This window comes from Coturnix japonica, chromosome Z (assembly GCF_001577835.2).
Source record: "Coturnix japonica isolate 7356 chromosome Z, Coturnix japonica 2.1, whole genome shotgun sequence".
NCBI lineage: Eukaryota > Metazoa > Chordata > Aves > Galliformes > Phasianidae > Coturnix > Coturnix japonica.
In genome coordinates this window covers 28,922,136-28,940,472 of record NC_029547.1, presented here as the reverse complement: position 1 = coordinate 28,940,472, position 18,337 = coordinate 28,922,136, and the positions used below count along the sequence as shown (strand labels likewise).

The 18,337-nt window shown below is 48.5% G+C and overlaps 1 long non-coding RNA gene across 1 annotated transcript; it reads left to right on the top strand.

Moving 5' to 3' along the window:
• The first annotated feature begins 14,898 nt into the window (after positions 1-14,898).
• LOC107306137 lies at positions 14,899-17,975 on the top strand. The gene is made up of 3 exons (XR_001552012.2): positions 14,899-15,242; positions 15,866-16,027; positions 17,325-17,975. It is a non-coding gene; the product is annotated as an uncharacterized LOC107306137 (long non-coding RNA).
• Positions 17,976-18,337: the final 362 nt, after the last annotated feature.

The window sequence follows — 18,337 nt, the reverse complement described above, 5'->3', positions numbered from 1 at the left end:
GCCCGCCTCCCTCCCTCCCGAAGTGCGAGTTTGTTCGCGTCGGGCGTTTCGTGGCGACACATCAAGGAGAGGAGGCAGGTTCAAGTCAACCATGAAATGGTCACTTTTTAACCCCGTCCTGTCCTCATTAGGGAAATGCTCAAACACAGCCCATTTTCCAAGAGGGCTCTTAATGAGGGGAGCTTGCCAAGTCCACCAGCTGCAATCCCCATAAATTTACAAACCAGAAGGAGAAGGGGGATGGGCGGGGGAGGCAGAGCACCCTACAGCCAGGTACAGCCACAGAAGCGGCCCCAGCCCCACGATGACCCCGCAGAATGCATCCCGTATCCCTGCAACTCTGGCTACACTCGCACAGCCCCCTCAGATCTGCAGGGTTCCACCGGCAGCCAAGGCTTCCCTTTCTACAGACCACATTAATCAGTGACAGGTTCAGAGCACGCATTGGGCAAGCAGGGATGAGGCAAACTCGGGGTTAACCACAGTAAGCACATTTGTTTTCCTATCTGGTGTAGAATACCCCCAAATCCCATCATCTTTCCCTTCACCCAGACACTGCAGAAGGCTGATAACACCAGCCCTAAATGCCGGAGTTTCCCTTTGAATAAATATTCAATTTAACAGGAGTTAATTTACCATAAAAGACATTCCCCTTGGCACAAACGAACCAATGTCCTTGAGCACACCTCTCTGCACGCTCCAACTCTTGCACAACACTGCAGACCTGCTATAAAACCACAGTGATTCCTCTGCAGCCCCCTCCTCCTTCATACCCCTCCACGAGGGCCCCTTCAGCTGCACACACAGGGAATGAGCCTCCCTTCCCAAGTAGAGCTTTCAGAACACCACAGTCTCTCCCCCAGGTGGAGGCCAAGGGATGTCTCCACACTGAGCCCCATGCACTGAAAGCAAGAGCCATGTGGCCAAGTCCTGGCAGTGATGGGAGCCAAGCATGACAACCCAAACAGAGCATGGGGTGAGGTGAGGGCTGGCACCTCTGCTGCAAGAGGTGAGATCAGGTTCACACCAACTGAGCCGGCCCTTGGGTGCTCTGCATCCCTGCCCAAACAGGACAGAAGAGTTCAGCTACAGCTGGGATGAAGAGGACCCCTGCAAGAATGTCTCCTGGGAAGCAGAGCTGCATGGACAACAATGTGGAGGCATCTCCTTCATGTCCTATTGGAGGCAAGGTGGGCCCTGCTGGAAGGAGGCAGCAGTGGGCTCAACCAGGCATGTCTGGGCTCCATTCCTCCTAGTTAATTGCAGTGGGAACCCAATAGAAGGCAGGGTTTGCCCTGGTACACTGTGTTCAAGTGTGCACACACACACACACACACACACGGTTCCTTCAAAAAGAAAGCAAGCTAAAAAGGATGTTTTTTGAGAACCAGAGGGAACCTCCATGAAAATGATTTAAAAATAAAGAGGAAGGGAAGGAAGGGAAGGGAAGGAGAAGGAGAAGGGAAGGGAAGGGAAGGGAAGGAGGAAAGGAAAGGAGGAAGGGAGAAAGGGAAGGGAAGGGAAGGGAAGGGAAGGGAAGGGAAGGGAAGGGAAGGGGAAAAAAAGACGAAAAAAAAGCAACTCCACACTGCCTCCCTGCTCCCTGCAGAGGTGCATAAACAGATACGGGTAGACCTGGAAAAAAGAGGAGTAATGCAGCATAGTGGATAGGCTGTGGCTGCAAGGAAACATGGTGGAACATAGTTCATATCACCCCAACTGCCTGCGTGCAGCACTTTCCCACCCAACCCACCCACATCCTTTTCTCCTACCCCTGGACTCTAACACTGCTGCCACAGTTGCCAGTTCCCTATCCTTGAAACTCAGGCTGGGGGACAACTGTAATTTTGTATTCACTGCCTGAGCAATGCCAGCTTCCATGTGATGCTTGGAAGTCCAGCCATTTTTTTGATGCTGGTAATTAGGAAATAAATCTCACCCCCGACCATCCTGCTGAGAGCCACCAGGAGCTGTTCTGTACCCTTGGACCATATGGACTGTGGGCACCGGGACACATTGGCACAGGGGCACACAAGCACAGGGAGCCACCCTGGCCAGTGCATCCACAGCCCCCAAAGGGCACTCCCCCAGCTCAGCTCACCAGGAGCAGGAATGCTTTCAGCAGCCCCAACACCCACCCTGGCTCTCTGGCTTCCCCAGCAGTGCCCCAGAACTGTGGGCACCCTGTATGGAAAGCCTGTTTTTAACCCCTTGGTTCACAGTGTTCACAAACTGTACCAGCTGCTGTAAAGGGGCACTGCCCTTGGACTTCAGAGGTAATGACGTTAAAGAGTGGAAAGGCCAGTGACACCCTTCCCAAAGCAGAATTTTGGTTGATGCCCTTTGCCCAGAAAGCCACTCTCACATGCTTTGGAGTGCCAAAGTATCACTGTGCATCAAAAAATATGGAAAGCAGCACTGTTAATGCACAATCTCATTTTTTACAGCTGGGCAAACGAGTCTGATGTCTAGCCATGCACGTACTGAACCTCTAGGAAATCGTGTCTTCCATGACAATTCCAATAGTGCCTTTGCAAAAGGCAAAAGCATTTGGTTGAGACGTACAACATTTAATCCATGAGAATCAGTGTCAGCGAAACAGCTCCAACATTTTTACATAAGGCTTCCAACAAGCATTTATTTCTAGTTCAAGAGCAATATCATTAACTTGTTTTTCACCCGTGGTCAGCAAACGCAGCTCACAGACATACGCATGAGATAGGCAAACACTTGGGTGCATGCATGACTTTGTGCAGCACAAAGAAAGTACAGTTTATGTCCACTGCCCAAAGTGTACTGCATTGTCACAGAGTTACCTAACAGACATTGTAGCTGTACAAACAGATTTCATGCATTGCAAGGCCTCTTGTACCATCACACTAAACTAAAAAGTTACATGCATGTATCATGACTGCAGCCTTGGCCAGTTTTCCTATGTGCTCATACAGATGTGTGCACACAAGAAGTGGAGCAGCAAGCATTCAGAGAGCACACGTAATGACGAGCTAAATAAGCAAACTGATAACACACTAGTTTATGAGGTCTTGATTTATGTCATATGCAGCTGAATTTGTAAGGCATTTACAGTTCTTTCAAATGCAGACAGCACTCAGTAAAACCTCTGAGTTGGTGGAGTAAAACACCTATATATCTTCACATTTAGTCGCACTTTTCTGAGTGATCAGAAGAAACGTACTCTGTACACAAAGTGTGTATGGTCAGACACAAAGCATGCACATACACAATCAGAAGCAGAGCACTGTTGGCTGAGCATAGAAACACGAAGGGAGTGTGCTTGACCTCTGTCTGCATATGGTCGGATGGGGGCTGCAGTACTCGAGCTTTCCACAGCTCCCAGACCAGCAAATGAAAACATCAAACCTCAAGTGTAAAGCTGTGTAAACCACAGCGTTTTGGGTTACACAACTGCGCAGTTTTTGTCCTCGCTGCGGGTCATGTTCTCAGCCTCACAAAGGCACGGAAACCCTCTTACCCCAATGCAGTAAATTCTTACAAAAAAAAATTAAAAAAGAAATAATTACATTTGCTGATCTTAAATCAGCTCTGGACACACACAGACCGCGGCAGCAGGACCCAGTCTCGGCCCCTCCTCTCTGCGGGTCCGTACCACTTCCCAGCGCCTCGGAGTGGGGGAGGAGAGGCTGTATGTGTACGTCTGCCCAAATCAGAACCGAAAAGCTAGCTTTTTTTTTTCTTCTTCTTCTCTTCTTTGCAATTCAACGTTAGGAGCAGAAGGGCAGCAGCACGACCGCTTCAGAGAGCTTTAATCTTTGTGTGTTTTGGCGCCTTTTCCGTGCCAGCTACTGTACTTTAAAAGAAAAAGGAAGAAAGAAAAAAATAAAAAGAAAGAAAGAAAGCCGGAGATGTTGTCTGTCCCGTCTGGAGCTCCGCAGCGCTCGCAGCAGCGGCGGAGGGCCGCGCTCCCAGCCCTCATAGCCATGCAGAGCACGGCTCCCCGGCATCCCGTGTCCGCGCCGAGCGGCTCCCCGCCCCCGCCGACCCGGGCTGCCAAGTCCTCACACACTCCGCATTCAACCACAGCTTAATGGATGGGATATTGTGCATTAAAATGTGGCCCAGACACACAGGCGAAGGGAGGACAAGAGGGAAAGCAGACAGGCGCACACACACATACACACAGGCACGCAGGAGAAAGGAATGAATTAAAATACACACGCAGGTCCCACAACAGAGAGGCAGTGAAAAGGGGCAGCGGGGAACAAAAGGAAACCCTCCAAAGTAACTTTAGGAATGAGGCAGAATGCCACCCGAGCACTTCGCCCTGAGGCACGGAGCGCGCAGCACGGGGCTCGGGCGGCCCATACAGCCCGTACAGCCCATATAGCCCTTACAACCTATATAGCCCATATAGCCCATACAGCCCATACAGCCCATACAGCACGGCAGTGCCAACCCCGTCCACGGGCATCACCACGGCAGTGCCATCCCCGTCTAAAGGGCATCTCCACGGCGGTGCCGTTCCCTCAAGACACCGCAGCCCACTCAACCTGAGCACCACCAGCACGGCCCGATGGAAATATTACATTAAAACGCCGGTAAAGAAACAGTATCTTAGGCAACAAGAGAAGGGAGAGAGGAGCAGCCCGCGAGGTACAAATAAAGCAGCATTTGCATTAATCTCTTCCAGCCCCGGGCCGGTAGCTGCCTGCCAGCAAGGGGGATGGAGCAGGAAATGTGCCAAGTTCAGCACTTTTGGACGCAAACTCCCATCAACTGATTCCTGGCATAAAAGTTGTGACCCACATACAAAAGCTGCCAAAAAGGCAAATCACAAACACGCCGCCGCTTACACCTCGCCCCGTAACACGGAGGCGACAGCAGCGTTTCAGAGCAGGGCGCAGATCAGACGCCACACAGCCGCACTCTCAGCCCGGAGTTACGGCGGGACCACGCTGCGGATCTGCGCCCGTTTCATGCGCTCCACGTTCGGTGTTTCGGTTCGGTTCGGTGCTGTTTGGACTCCCGGAGCGGCCTTCTGCCTTTAGCCCGCGACAGGCGGCCGCTATCGCTGTGTGTGTGGCTGCGGCCCCTCCCGCACGGCCGGGGAAAAGGCGGCAAGGCCACGGCCCACCGCCCCCACAGCCGCCTTCCTTCGAGCGTGCCCGGTGGCGCAGTGGTAGGAATGCTGCTTGCAACACCGTAGGCCCTGGGTTCGAATCCCCCCTGTGGCGCAAGTGGTAGAAGTGCCGCTCTGATACACAGAGGCTCGAATCCCGGGGGTTGGACTCGATGATCTCTAAGGTCCTTTCCAACCCTCACAAGACTATGATACTATGAGTTGCGAGGCCGGAGCGCACGGCCCGGGACAGTCTCCGTGTTTATTTTCCTAACACAAGACCACTGTATATATGTGTATATATATATATATATATATGTATCCATACGTGTGTCTGCCCACGGTGCCCTACACACCGCCTCTCTGACTCGCACCCACCCGCGCCCCTCCCGCAGCCCCCGGGCCCGGCTGCAGCGCGGCCCTTCGCTTCCGCCTGTCGGCTGCGGTGCCGTGCGCGGCGGGGCCGCCGAGCTCGTTTGCATAGCGCCGGGAGGCAGCCAATGGCGGCGCGCCGCCCGCCCGCCAAGCCGCGCTCAGGAGGCCTCGGCTGGGCGCCCCGGGAGCGGGCAGCGGCCCGTGTGTGACCGCGGTGTGAAGGGAAGGGTTAAGCTGCTTACAGCCCTGTTAAATCTATCTCTCTCTCTATATATATATACACATCTATACTGAAATATTTCGGCTTAGCCCTCTCCGATCACACTTGTCGAGAACATTTCTTTGCACGTATTTCTGTAAAGCAGGCCGCTTGTACAACAATCCCGTGCCTTCAGGTGCCCATTAGAAACCACCGCCCTGCTCTGTACAGAGGAAGGATCTCACGTCCAAAGCTTCCTACATTCCTTTATTATTCCTTACCCTGGAATAAATATGTCTGCGTGAGGTAAACGTGTGTGTTGAGCCCCAATCAGTCAGATAGCACACGTATTCCTTCCTGCTAGACACTGCTGGCCAAGCACGAGCTCTAAAGAACCTTGTAATTGCTTGGAGACCATTGCTGGGAGCATGGGGGCCTCTCAGGAAGTCGATTTTCTTTTGTTTGATTCAAGAAAAAAAAAAACAAAAAACATTCTGAGCTGCTAAAAATACAATCTCCTCCTAAAATGAAGCACAAATTGCCATGAAATTGGGGAGAAGAAAAAAAAAAAAAGTAGCAGTAACAGAAGCATACACTTCCAGACTTCAGAACAATGGCTGCTGAGTTCTTTTCTCTTTATTTTCCTGATTGTTTTATGAAGAAACCGAACACAGAAGAAAAAAAAGAAAAAACAACAACAACAAAAAAATGAAATTAAGGCTCTTTTATGGGCAGTGAATGGAGGCGGCGATTGTTCGTGCTATGAACAACTCCACGCTGTGTAGCAGAGATGCTGTGAGCTGTACGGCAGCCAGCCAGTCGCGGGAGAGCAGACCTTTTTCCATGCCAGAGGGGATCTGTGGGTGTTGATTTATTTTACTTTTTTTTTTTTTTTTTTTTTTTTGCTCTTGTTGTCGAAGGATGCGAGTTTTGAATCAAGAGAGTCACAGACAATTAGCGATTCGCACTGGTCATCAACACTCACCAGAGTTTATTACAAGACACCGTGGTGATATTTCATCATAGATTTCCGGGCTTTCTGTTGGTTTAGGTTTAATTTTGTTATTCTTGTCATGACTGCTGCCAAAGATGCGAGTCTTAGTAGACAGGCCTGTTGCTCTCCGCCGCTTTCTGGTGTTGTTGTTGCTTGCTTGAGCCTGTGCAGTTGCTAAGCCCAGCTCTGCTGCTGGTTTAGCAAATAATCGGAGCTCCCTATGCTATGCTGAACAAGAAGCAATGGCAGCCTGGAGAGCAATAGGTATCATAGCCTGAGCAAAATGGTGCTGCTCAGAGCTGCAACAGATGCTCTGCTTAGCTGAAGCCTGCACTGTTTGTCCCAGGAAAACTTTCTGAAGAAATGTTTAAATACAAACGTTGTATTTAAACATCTCATATTGCTTTTGATTTCTCACTCACGTAGCACCAGTATGTCTCAACTACTGCCTTCTTTTCCTTGGATAAGATTGAAGGCTCGTGTGCTTTGTAACAGACTGAACTAAGTTTCTGTTAATTCCAAATTTTCTCACCTGAGGTTTTCTGTGTGCAAATACTGATAACACTGAATGCATTTACACTGGGTAAAATAAGGAAATAAAATTAAAAAAAAAAGCGTAAATAACTTTCCTCTATGGGTAACTGTTGCACACCATTTTACCTATCTGGATCTGACAGAGCAATCTGAGGAATTCACTTACAGAATCCCTGCTAAAGTAAGTAGCAGACAAAAAAAAATATTTGACATCTTTATAACAGAATTAGTAACAGACCAACATTTTCAAAACATTTTTTTTTTTTTTCCCAAAGCTGCTAATACATGCAATTTGTTTTATTAAAACCTCTGCTTTTGTTTTCAAGCTTTCCTCACTGCTGGCAGCACAGGGAAATGAAATGAGTGAAAGAGGATCTGGCACACGGATAGTTCAGCTGTAAAGCCTGAGTCATAGACTTGCAATCAGAGGACAAACTGAGCAGATAAGGAGCACAGTGAGTGCCTGCACAGCAAGCAGGGTCCAGTTATGCTTCAGCTGCGTGCTGGAGAAGTACTGCTGTCCTTGTGCTTAGCAAGGCAGTAAGGAAGGTGGATACCTTTGGCTACGTGTTTCTATTGCAGAAAACTGCTCCAGCTTTCAGCTGGGGACTCCAAACTTTTCACAGAAAAGAATACCGACCTTAAAAAGGTGCCGCCTGCTGCTCCTGCAGAGACCCATTCACGTCCATCTGAGCAGCACGCCATGGAAAATTCACCATTTGCACATGTGCACAACAGTTGCTCATTATTTCTGAAAGTTCATACTTTTGCCGTGCTGGTTCGTATACACTGCCGGCCCCACTGAGCCCCCCGCATAGTTTCCTAGCAACTAGATAGAAATATAACTCTGAGCTTGGCACCAGCAGAGCAGATTCTGCTGCTGCTTCCCCCAGGCACACACTGCGGTCTGGGATAGAATGCACTGGGCAAAGAGATCAGGGCAGCGCAGGCCAGGAGTCTCCCAGGGGCTGGCATTAGTCATTCCTCACACTTCCACACGAAGCCTGGGGTTCCCACTCCCCGAGGCTGGGACATGTGCTGCTCATTCCTGCCTTACCCGTGCATGTTAAGCAAGAGAGAAATCATGGAGATGCCACAAAATCTGATCTAAAATCCTTATCCCATGACAACCTGTAACAAAGTTGTTGCTGGCTGCAGCAGGTGAGATTTTTTTGCCTTGGATAATACAGCAGCACAGGTTTCAGCTGCTAGATTATAATGAGAGGAAATGTGGCATACGCAGTTTTAGTCAACAGCAAGTCTACTTTTCCTTGTCTAGAAAACAGCAGGAGAGTCCTGATGCACACCACCTATTTCTGCCTTGTTCACAGTCTGCCATTATGCACTTTTATTGGTTTAATCCTCTTCCTCTGTTGAAGTATTTCAGCAGCACAATCACTACACGGCCACACCACCACATCATCACCAGAACGAATTAAAAGAAGATTAGGAGGTTATAAACCGAAGATTTAAAACAGTAGAAAGTATCTTCAAGGCTGCCTTCAGCTCTTCAACTGTCCTTAATAATACAGGAAAGTATTATTTCTTCCCCCAGATCCTTGCCTCACTTGGTACACAAGATTGCTGAGGAACTGTAACATCATTGTTTTTAATAGAAGGGGGGGGAAAAAAAAGGAAAAAAAAAAAAATGTAGCTGAGACTTAATAGTAGCATTTAAATGGCGTACAGAGCCTTTTGAGTTCACACCTCATTAAGGTGCACAGGAAAGGAAGGGGTGTACATCTTTGTTGTTACTTTTGCCTCCCAGCATTTTCAGCCACGCTATGCGAACAGAGCAGCAGCACATTAACTGACTTTGTAACAGCTGTATTTTTGTAGCAGAAAATTATTTATTTATTTATTTTAAGTTCAGGAATGGCAGAACATTGTGAAATGAAGCCAGGGCAGGCCCTTAGAGGACAGTTATTCTGGTTTCCTTTTTTTTTTTTTTTTTTTTTTTTTTTTAAATCAATCTACCAGATTTAAGTCTCCTTCCTGCTCCAGTCTGAGGTCTCTTTCTGAACTTGCCAGTCTCTCCTGTTTATGAGATTGTCCTGTAGCACCCAAATTGATGTGGCAAAGTATTTCCTGCTGTGGAATCATTTGTGCTTACTTGTGGTTGCCAAGCCCAGTACCTGAATAGCTACACATAACCTGTAGTCAAGTAACAGACTCTTTTATCATCTTGCAGTTACACAAGTTTTTCAGTTTGGTCCTAGGATAGTTCTGGTGCTAGGATTTCTGACCATCTTCGAAGGCTGTTAGCACCCCTTGGTTACAGGCTGTGTTCCAAAGTGGTCAGAGGAAGAACTTTTCTGTCCCTCCTAAACTCCTATGAGAAAGCACTTCTATCCCACTGGCTTATGTGACAGAAGCAGCTCCAGCTCCCCACTTTCTTTTCTGCCCTATCTTGTTGGGTCAGCCTGGACCCGGATCAACCACTCATGAATGTGGAGTTAACATTACTGCAGCAGGATGCAGCAGAGATTAAGGAAAGCAGCAAAGGTTGTTTTCGTATGAACATCTTAATGTCACAGGAGGATTTCAAGGAAAAGTAAAACATGGAGGAGTGCTTATCTGTGTTGATAAGTGCTAATGTGGTCTGGCAGACACCTATTGCATGCTGAAGCTCTCTACACTCACACGATGTCCTAGAGGTCACCAGAATGACAGCTTGTCCAGAAGAAAGCTACTGTCTCAGCATATAGTCTTGGGACATTCAGAATTTCTGCATGAAAAAGGAAATATGCATGAAACTTGACCAGAAACTTCCTGACACTCATCTCCAGGATCTGCTCACAAGTGTAGAAACGCCAGCTCAGGGTGGATGATTTTATGCCTGACAGCATTTTCTGCCAGATTTCTATAGATCTGTGTTGTTCTGCTGTCAGCAAGACAGTGGAAGATCTTATGGTAGCAAAGATTCTTAACATGATTTATGCCCTTGTTCTTACTTCTTATGTGCTTAAAATAACAGCTAATATTTGAGATAACTGACTTTACAAACTTCTCTGCAGTGTTGGCAGTTGTGAATACTGCACTTTACCTAACGCAGAGAAAACTTGTCTATCTCAGCCTGAAAGATAACACAGACTTCCATAACACAGAGAGGAAAGATGACCAGCATGATGTCCTAGAGGTCACATTTAACAGCTTGAACAGCAGGAATCTAATTCCCTCCCAGGAGTATGGATGTTGGTAAGATATGCATGTCATTGTAGGAAATCCATTTTGCTCTCTTCATGCTGGCGTCTGCAACCAGCAGAAGACAATACTACATACTATTTTCTTAATTCACTGGAAAGAGAATTCAGAGGAAATGGGCTGAGATTCTGGGATGTTAACAGGAGGCGGTTACTGAGGAGAAGACAAGTAACATTCACAGGTGTAAAAAAAAGCCCTACCACTGTCAAATCAGCAGTATGTGAATAGTGCTGGCAGGGAGAGGGCTTGTGAGCTACTGGAAGTTTGGTCTGGCCGAGAAGCCTGCTAATATTTTAAACTTAAGAAGCTAAGGACAAAAACTAACATCTTGAGATGGGAGGGGAAAACTGAAGCAGCCATTGACAGGAGGCTAAGTTAAAGTTTTGCAGAGATTGTCTAATTTATTTACTCCTTCTCTCCCAAGATGTGGGGTTTGTGAATGAGCAGCCTCAAGGAAGACAAATTCCACCACCCTGTGTAGATATTTTTACCACATACATGCATAGTGGTCTGCTGTCTGGACTTTGAGAGGATGTTCTAAGAGCATCACTGTGACTGCTATACTGGTGTGAATGCTGAAAGGAGCATTCACTAGCTACACTGATAATCCCATTTTCTTTAAAAGGTTAAACAAGTCTTTAGATTGAAGGTGTGTATTTAAAGAGGTGATAGAGATCCTTCAAGGCTACTGTAGTAGTGCATAGCCAGGTGTACTGTTGCTATATTTTTTTGTAATTGCAGTTCCTCACTGCATTTATTATGGCACACTCTGAAATCAACATAGGCTTTCCCTCTCTGAACATCTCATACTGTCCATGCTGATTTTGCTTGCACCTACCAAAACTACAGTCCAAGCCATGATCACATCAGGAGGTAACCAAACCCTTTGATGAGCCTGGCACTGTCAAGAGCTGGTTAACCTCAGCAGCATGTTCAAGGTGAGACAAGCACTGTAAAAATGGAGTGAACTGCACGACAGAACACATGTATAAGCCACAAATGACTCGAGGTAATTTCTGCTGCACAGAAAAAAAGCCACAAATAGAAAGGAGTGGACAATGAAGCCCAGGGAATGCAGAATGACACTGCAAAGCTACCTGACACGAGGGTTTTGGACTTCAGCGGCAGCTACTCCTTAAAGTGAACTTCTCAGAACACATTTTGAAATGCAGCCCATATCCTGTATATAACCACAGCTGGACAAGCAATCCTGGCTCTCAAGGACATTTAAGTTTAGAGGAAAAAAAGAGGGAAAAAAAAAAAGAGATTTGAAAGTGTTTAAGCTAAAATACAAGCCCTGCTTTGTACTTTAAATATATATTGAGTTCTCTAAAAGGCTGGGTTTTGTGCTTGGAGGAAGATTTCCTCACATTTAAGGAGTTTTTAACTAGAAACAGGAAATTTGAGTTCCAAAGGCGACATTTTCTGAAAGCTTTGAACATATGGAAAACAAGGTTCTAATGGGACTTCTCTGTTGCTTAATCATAGCCTGTAGTTCTTTGAATACTCCGAATATAGAGATACATGCACTCAAGATAATAAGACTATTAATCTTTCTGTTAACCAGTTGAACTGATTAATGAAGTAATATATTTTGCAGTACAATATCCATTAAGGCAAGCAAGTGACAGAGCAGGACAGCACTCAGCTCTTGAGAAGAGGAAGTGGAGAAAGTCAGAGGAGGATGTGACTGCCAACAGCAGGAGGTCAGTCTCAGCCAAGAACAGCCCTAGCAGATTGGGATGAGCAAATGCAAGCTCTGTTAAAAGAGTGGTGCTGGTTGCTAATGCAAAAACAAAGCACAGCAGATCCCATCTCTTTCTCCGCATTCCCAGCCCCCTCCCCTTCATCTCAACTATTAGCTCTCCCTGTTGTTCTGCTTCTTACAAGCCAAAGAACAAAAAATATGTTGGAAGCAGGAGCTGTAGCAGCAGGAAGGCATATAAAGGTCACGGAGGAGTCTCCACGAGACTCTCCAGTGTGTGGAGGAAAGCAGTGTGTGAGTCTCTGCAAAGAAGGTGACATAAAGATCTTACAGACTATAAAGAGAAGCACTACACATATTTCAGAAGAGTATGTTTTACATGTAGGCATGTATTCATGCTGGCTGTAAAAAGGTTGAAGTGCAGGTTGGCAGATAGAGGAAAAAACATAAGTAGTGTTTTCCTATTATAAAGTTATGTGTTATTCTCTTCTTTATCAGTGCATGGAGGATCTTGTTTTCCTGGTGGATTTATTTTCCCTCTTCCAAATCACATCCTCTCATGTTTTCTGTGAAATTTTGGCTGATAAGTTGCCTGGGAAAGCACAGAATTCTTCCTTTCTGATATGCAGCATGCCTACAGTTCTCACGGATTTGGTTTAGGAATGGGATCTGTGCAAATATCTTCTGTCATTGCTCCCATTTTTAAAGGCAGCAGCACAGGGAAGAGCTCATTCTTCATCTGCACCGCATCCTAGCTCTTCTCCCTGGCTGAGAGGAGTGAGGTGACAGCTGAAGCCTGGCCCTATCAGCAAGCCCAGTGTCACACCTCACCCAGCCACAGCCACAAAAGAATCTGTGCTACCCAACCTGGAGCTATGGCTGGGCCCAACCCAGCCCTGACAGCAACCACCAGGCCTAGGGACATCTCTGTCCCCATGGCACAGCCCCGACTGGAACACAGGGACAGCAACAGTCCCCAGAGGGACTGTGAGGAAGGCTGCAGGGCAGCCATGTGCAGCCATATTGCTGTGCCGCTGCTCCTCACCCCACACCTGCTATGCCTTGGCAGGCAGGCAGAAGCAAACACAAAATGGTGGGACAGGGTGGATGCACGGCATCCCTGGTCTCCTTTCTCCATGGGGAGTGTTTGCCTCTATTTACCACCCTCCCTCCTACCCTTTTTTTTTCTGTTTGTTTTAATTTTATTGTATTTCCTATGCTGTGGGAGAGAGCCACGGCCAAAAATAATGCTGCCAAGCTGAGGGATTGGCACTCGCTGCCTGAAGCCTGCAGCAGCAGCCGAGGCTTTAAATAGAGCCAGCCCTGGCTGTGAGCTGCTCCTGCAGGACTGGCAGCTGCGGCCCCAGCCTGGGGAACACAAGGCAGACACAGCCCTCTCCCTAGGAATAACTCTGCAGTTCTCAGAGGTCTGTCACCGATGGAGCTGGGGTGATTCCACGGGCCCCTGCCAGGAGATCCACACTGTGTTGTGACCTCCCAGCCCTTTCTTCAAGGGGACAGTAGCACAGGCAGGGTAATGGGTCGCAGCTCCCAGCCCCATTTGGCAGCCATGCACAACAAAGCTGCCCCATGCAACTGTGTGATGTGCAGGAGAGTCCCACAGTCAGCCTTCCTGAAGCCTGTGGTCTGCAGAGCTCTTCAGTGGCTGAACACCTTCCCCTGACTAGTAAGCGCTTGGCAGACAAGGCAGGCAGAAAGCCCTGCAAAGCATCAGTGCCCAGCTGCAGTCTGCTTCTCACTTTAGTTAACTCCTTCCACCTGCTCTGCCTTCCAGCAGCCCTCATTCCCTCACCACCCCCCAGTTTCTACCTCACAGCAGCCAGAATGATGGTGCTCCAGGGCCTCCTCCCTGCTCTCCCGGTGTGGAGGGCTGTGGAGGCTGGTGGAGGGCTCAGCAGGAGGCCACTGCCAGCAACATCTTTCGGCACTGCATCTTGCGGCCTCTCATGGCTTCCACTTGGCACTCTTAGCACAGACCAGCTTGGCTTGTCCGTCTGTGCTTTCAAAGACTGCAGGCTGAAAGTCACTTTCTCCACTTAATAGCTTCATTTCCTAACCCCAGTTTTGCTTCCTTCCTTCGTCTCACAGATCGCGGACCCTCATCAGTGGATCCTTTTCTCTGGTTCGTCGCATTCCCTTGACTCTTGTTGCTGTTATTCTGTGCATGATATAATTGGGTACTATTCAACAATGTAGGAAAAAGCAGCACCTGCCATTTGATACCAATGGCTTGCTTTAAGATGGACTAGAAAACAGCAAGTATGAATATACAGTCGGGATACAGGTGATGTACGTTGGCCATTTCCTCTCTGACAACTGTGTGTCACTTCTGCAGCAGATTGCAGGTCCCTTAGCATTTTCCACAAGGACAGTCTTTTGAGGACAGTGACACCGACCTGGCAGGGGTGCCGCCACCCCTGCTCTCAAGAGCCAGCAGTGTATTTTTCTCTCCTTTGATGGTGGGCCCACACAACCCATGGAGAGATCAAGGAAATGTTGCATCTATTAGGATTCACCCACTAGCAGGGCAAAAACAAAAAACAAAAAAACCCACAAACAAAACTCAGCATCAGCCTTTCTCCAGTGCCAGCTTAAGGGGCTTTAGGAAAGTTTCTGCTCGCAGTATCCGATCAGTACAGCTGACTGATCGATCGGCTGACATTTGTGAGGGACTGGTGTCAATTTAAGCCCAAAACTGTGAGCTCGGACCCCCCTCCCGCTGCCGCCCGCCCACCAAACGAGCCAACAGCTCGGTGCTGTGCCAGAGCCCCGTGCCTCGGCCCTGCACTCCCCGCCCGCGGAGCAGCTCCAGCTTTTGTCTCCGTACGCTGCCTCCTTCCTTTCTCTCCTTCCAAACTTTTGAGCGCTCTCTCTGAGCTGTATTTATAGACCTGGAGCCCACGGCTGTATTTTTCCTTGTGCCTCCTTTGGCTTGGGCTGAAGTCACTGGCAGGGAAAATAAGAAGGAGGCAAGGCGGGCGGGCAGACGAGCGGGAGGACAGAAGGGAAAAAGAGCCTGAGTCCCGCAGACGGGACCTGGAGGGAGGCTGGGGTAGGCGGCGAAACGTGCGGGACCCTTCTCCCGCGGACGAGAGAGAGGTGACAGCGGAAGGTCCGTCCCCGGCTGGCTCGGCGGGGAGGGAGAAGCTTCTCGGGGAACGGGGAGCTCAGCACGGCCGCACCGTCCCGCCGGGGGCACTCGTCGGGAGGGAAGCGAGAAAGCGTGAGATCGCGCCCGGGGCGGGTGGGGGCTGCGGGGCGCTCGCAGGGCCAGGTGACAGCACCGTGCCCCAAGCCGCGACCCGCGCCGCTGCCCGCTCCAGGCGGGACCGCGAGCCGCCGCACCGCCGCTGGCGGCAGCACCGGGGTGGGCGGCGGGCCGAGACCGGTCGGAAGGGCCGGGGGCGGCGGGGCGGCGCGTGGAGGCAGCCCGGGGCCGCACTGAGCTGCGCTGCACTGCGCTGAGAGCGGCACCGCTCGGCGGCTGCGGGCTGCCCCGCCGCTGTGGTGCGCTGAGCGGTGCGAGCTCACCGCAAACCACGCGCCCCCCGCGAGTGCAGGGAAAGGGATAGCTCCGGGAATGCAGCCGTGGGAAAGAGAAATCCTTCCCTGCCTGCGGATAAGGTGTCTAGGGGACTAAAAGCCCTATCCCCCGCTTTCTTCCACCCCCCCTCATTTTTTTTTTCTTGTTACTGTTTCTTTCTTCTAAAATACACACGCTCGGTTTTTCCGCAGTGAGGACGCTGAAGTCTCTAAAATGGCACCAAATCTCTCAGCAAAGCAGACTGTGTAGTTGTGTTGTTAAGCATTTTCCTCGCCGACGTGCACCACATTGACATTAATCTTAGAAATGAATGTCAAAGTAATTCTGGCATCGTTAGGGAGCCCGTTCTGCAGGTAAGCAAAAAAAAAGTGAAACTGTGTTTTTTGGGGCGGGGGGGACAGAAAATGAGGCGCTCAGATTTGGCTTCTCATGCAGAGCGGCGGAAGCTGCCGGGTTGCACCTCTCTGCACCGTTCAGCGTATTATGACCGTGTTCAAACTCATTCCGGTGCGCCTTGAGGAAGGTATAAAATTAGATTAAAGTTCCCAACAGCGCATCAGGTCCCGCTCTGAGCCTCGGCTCCGCACTCAGGCTTGTTCACGTCGCCGACGCTTCAGAACAAAACCCTGTTACCCTCAGCGTCCCCGGGCAGATTTTTCTCTTTGATTACATTAATAATTTAATTTCTATTTCATACCGGCCCTTCCAAGTGGGCAAATCAACCCCCTTCCAACATGGGTGGGGGCTGTTATTTATAGCTCGTTCGCTGGAACAAAATGTACCAACACTCCCTCCTTTGAATCTCATTGCGGTTTGACTGCACTTTGATATTTAAGACCGTCGGTTTTCCTTGTCAAACTACCTGCTATAGGAAATTGCTCCCTTCGCTTGGCAAATCACTCTTCACAAAGGTAGACAGGAACATTTGCCTAAGGAAAGAAACGTTTCTAAAACGTTGCAGGGACAGATCCAAATTAATAAGCTGGTAAATCTTCTGTAAGAGCTGCCCTTACGGTAACTGTGTGCAGAGTTCTCCGTAGCTCTGCGCCCAGCTATCAGAATAAATCAGAACCGACTAAAACAGTGCCATGCCTCCTCGTCCCCTTGACAAGTGTATTTTATCATCACTTGCTGGGCAGATTTTTGGGAACTCCACGTTCACCTCATGATAAGTACAAAAATATGTGTCCGCTTTTAATATTATTTACATACCCCTGCTCTCCTTCCCCAGATGCAGTTCTGCACTGCTAGTGCTGCTTCACTAAATGAATATTTTTAAAGTGCTTTTAAATATTTCCCTCGTTGCCTAAGAACTTCAGCTGACAGTACTGCTGCCGCTGTGCCCTTTAAAAATAAGATAAAATAAACACATTTCTGTATTTTGAACTAAAAGCTCAACAACGAGCTGGACATACATGGAAAAACAACAACAACAAAACGCTAAGAGGGAACAATGCAAAGTAGTTGGGATAGAGAGAGGAAAAAAAGCCTCAAACACTTCTGTCAAATTATGCCTACTAAAGGCTGAATTACAGTAATTCGGGCTTTGAAAACCAGCACCGTCGGCACTGTAATGACATACGTGTTTTGGTGTACGCATAGGTAAGGTTTGAGATGCCGAAATGCTAACAGGAGTTTTAAACTTCATAGATGGCAGATTTGGAAGGCTCCCCTGCCATTTGCAGGGACATCCGCACCGTTAGCAAAAGTGCTGCAGGGAGTCGTGCCCAGACACCGCAATCTTCGCCACCGACAGCATCCTCACCTACAGTGCCCTCGGTGGCCAGAGATCAGCGGATGAACAAACCCAAATGATTAAAATAAGTGCAAACCAGACTTCTTGCTGCAGGGAGTTGAAATTCACGTATGGAGGAGTGTATAGAATAAAAGAAAAGCGTGTTTATAGCTCCAAATCACTGCATCGACAGCAAGAGAACAAGATCGCTGTACATGACATAAGGGGGCAAACTCCTGTTCGGACAGTGGTTATTGTATGACAAGAAGCAATAGCTGCTTTACTATTAAAAATAGTGTTTATTATGAAGAAACTGAATGAGCAACCATCCAAATAAATACCCTCTGCATACAACAAGTGCACGGTGTTTGTGATGCTTTGGGTGCCACTAACCTTACTGTCTTTTAACCATTATTGTGTTTTTGCTCGGCATTATGAACACTGTTTTCCAGTTGCCCTCATTTCAGCATGGTCTAACATTCCTCAATTGCACGGAGAAATACCAAAAGGGGTATTTTTTCTTTTCCCCTGTAAATGCACGTCAATAAATTCAATGTGTATTCTTACTTCATGTTTTCATGTGGTTATACGAAGCCCGTGCAAATATCAGTCTCCAACTCCGATGTATTTATGGTGCATCCTATTGCTTATTCCTGATCCTTGAAGAGCGGTAGGGAAAACCCACAAGACCGCAGCGGTGGCATCGTTCTTCAAGTTGGGAGGTTTCTCTTTTATCGCTATGATTTTTATTTTTATTTTTTTTATTTATTTATTTTTTTAACCGAAACATCCAGGCGGACCGGTTTATTTAGAACAAGTGAACTCCTTGGTCACGCACGATGCCACGCACACGTACGGAGTCTCCGCGTACCCTGTGTGCGGACCCGCGGGTGTCCCCACGACTCTGTGCGTCGAAGTGCCGGCACCA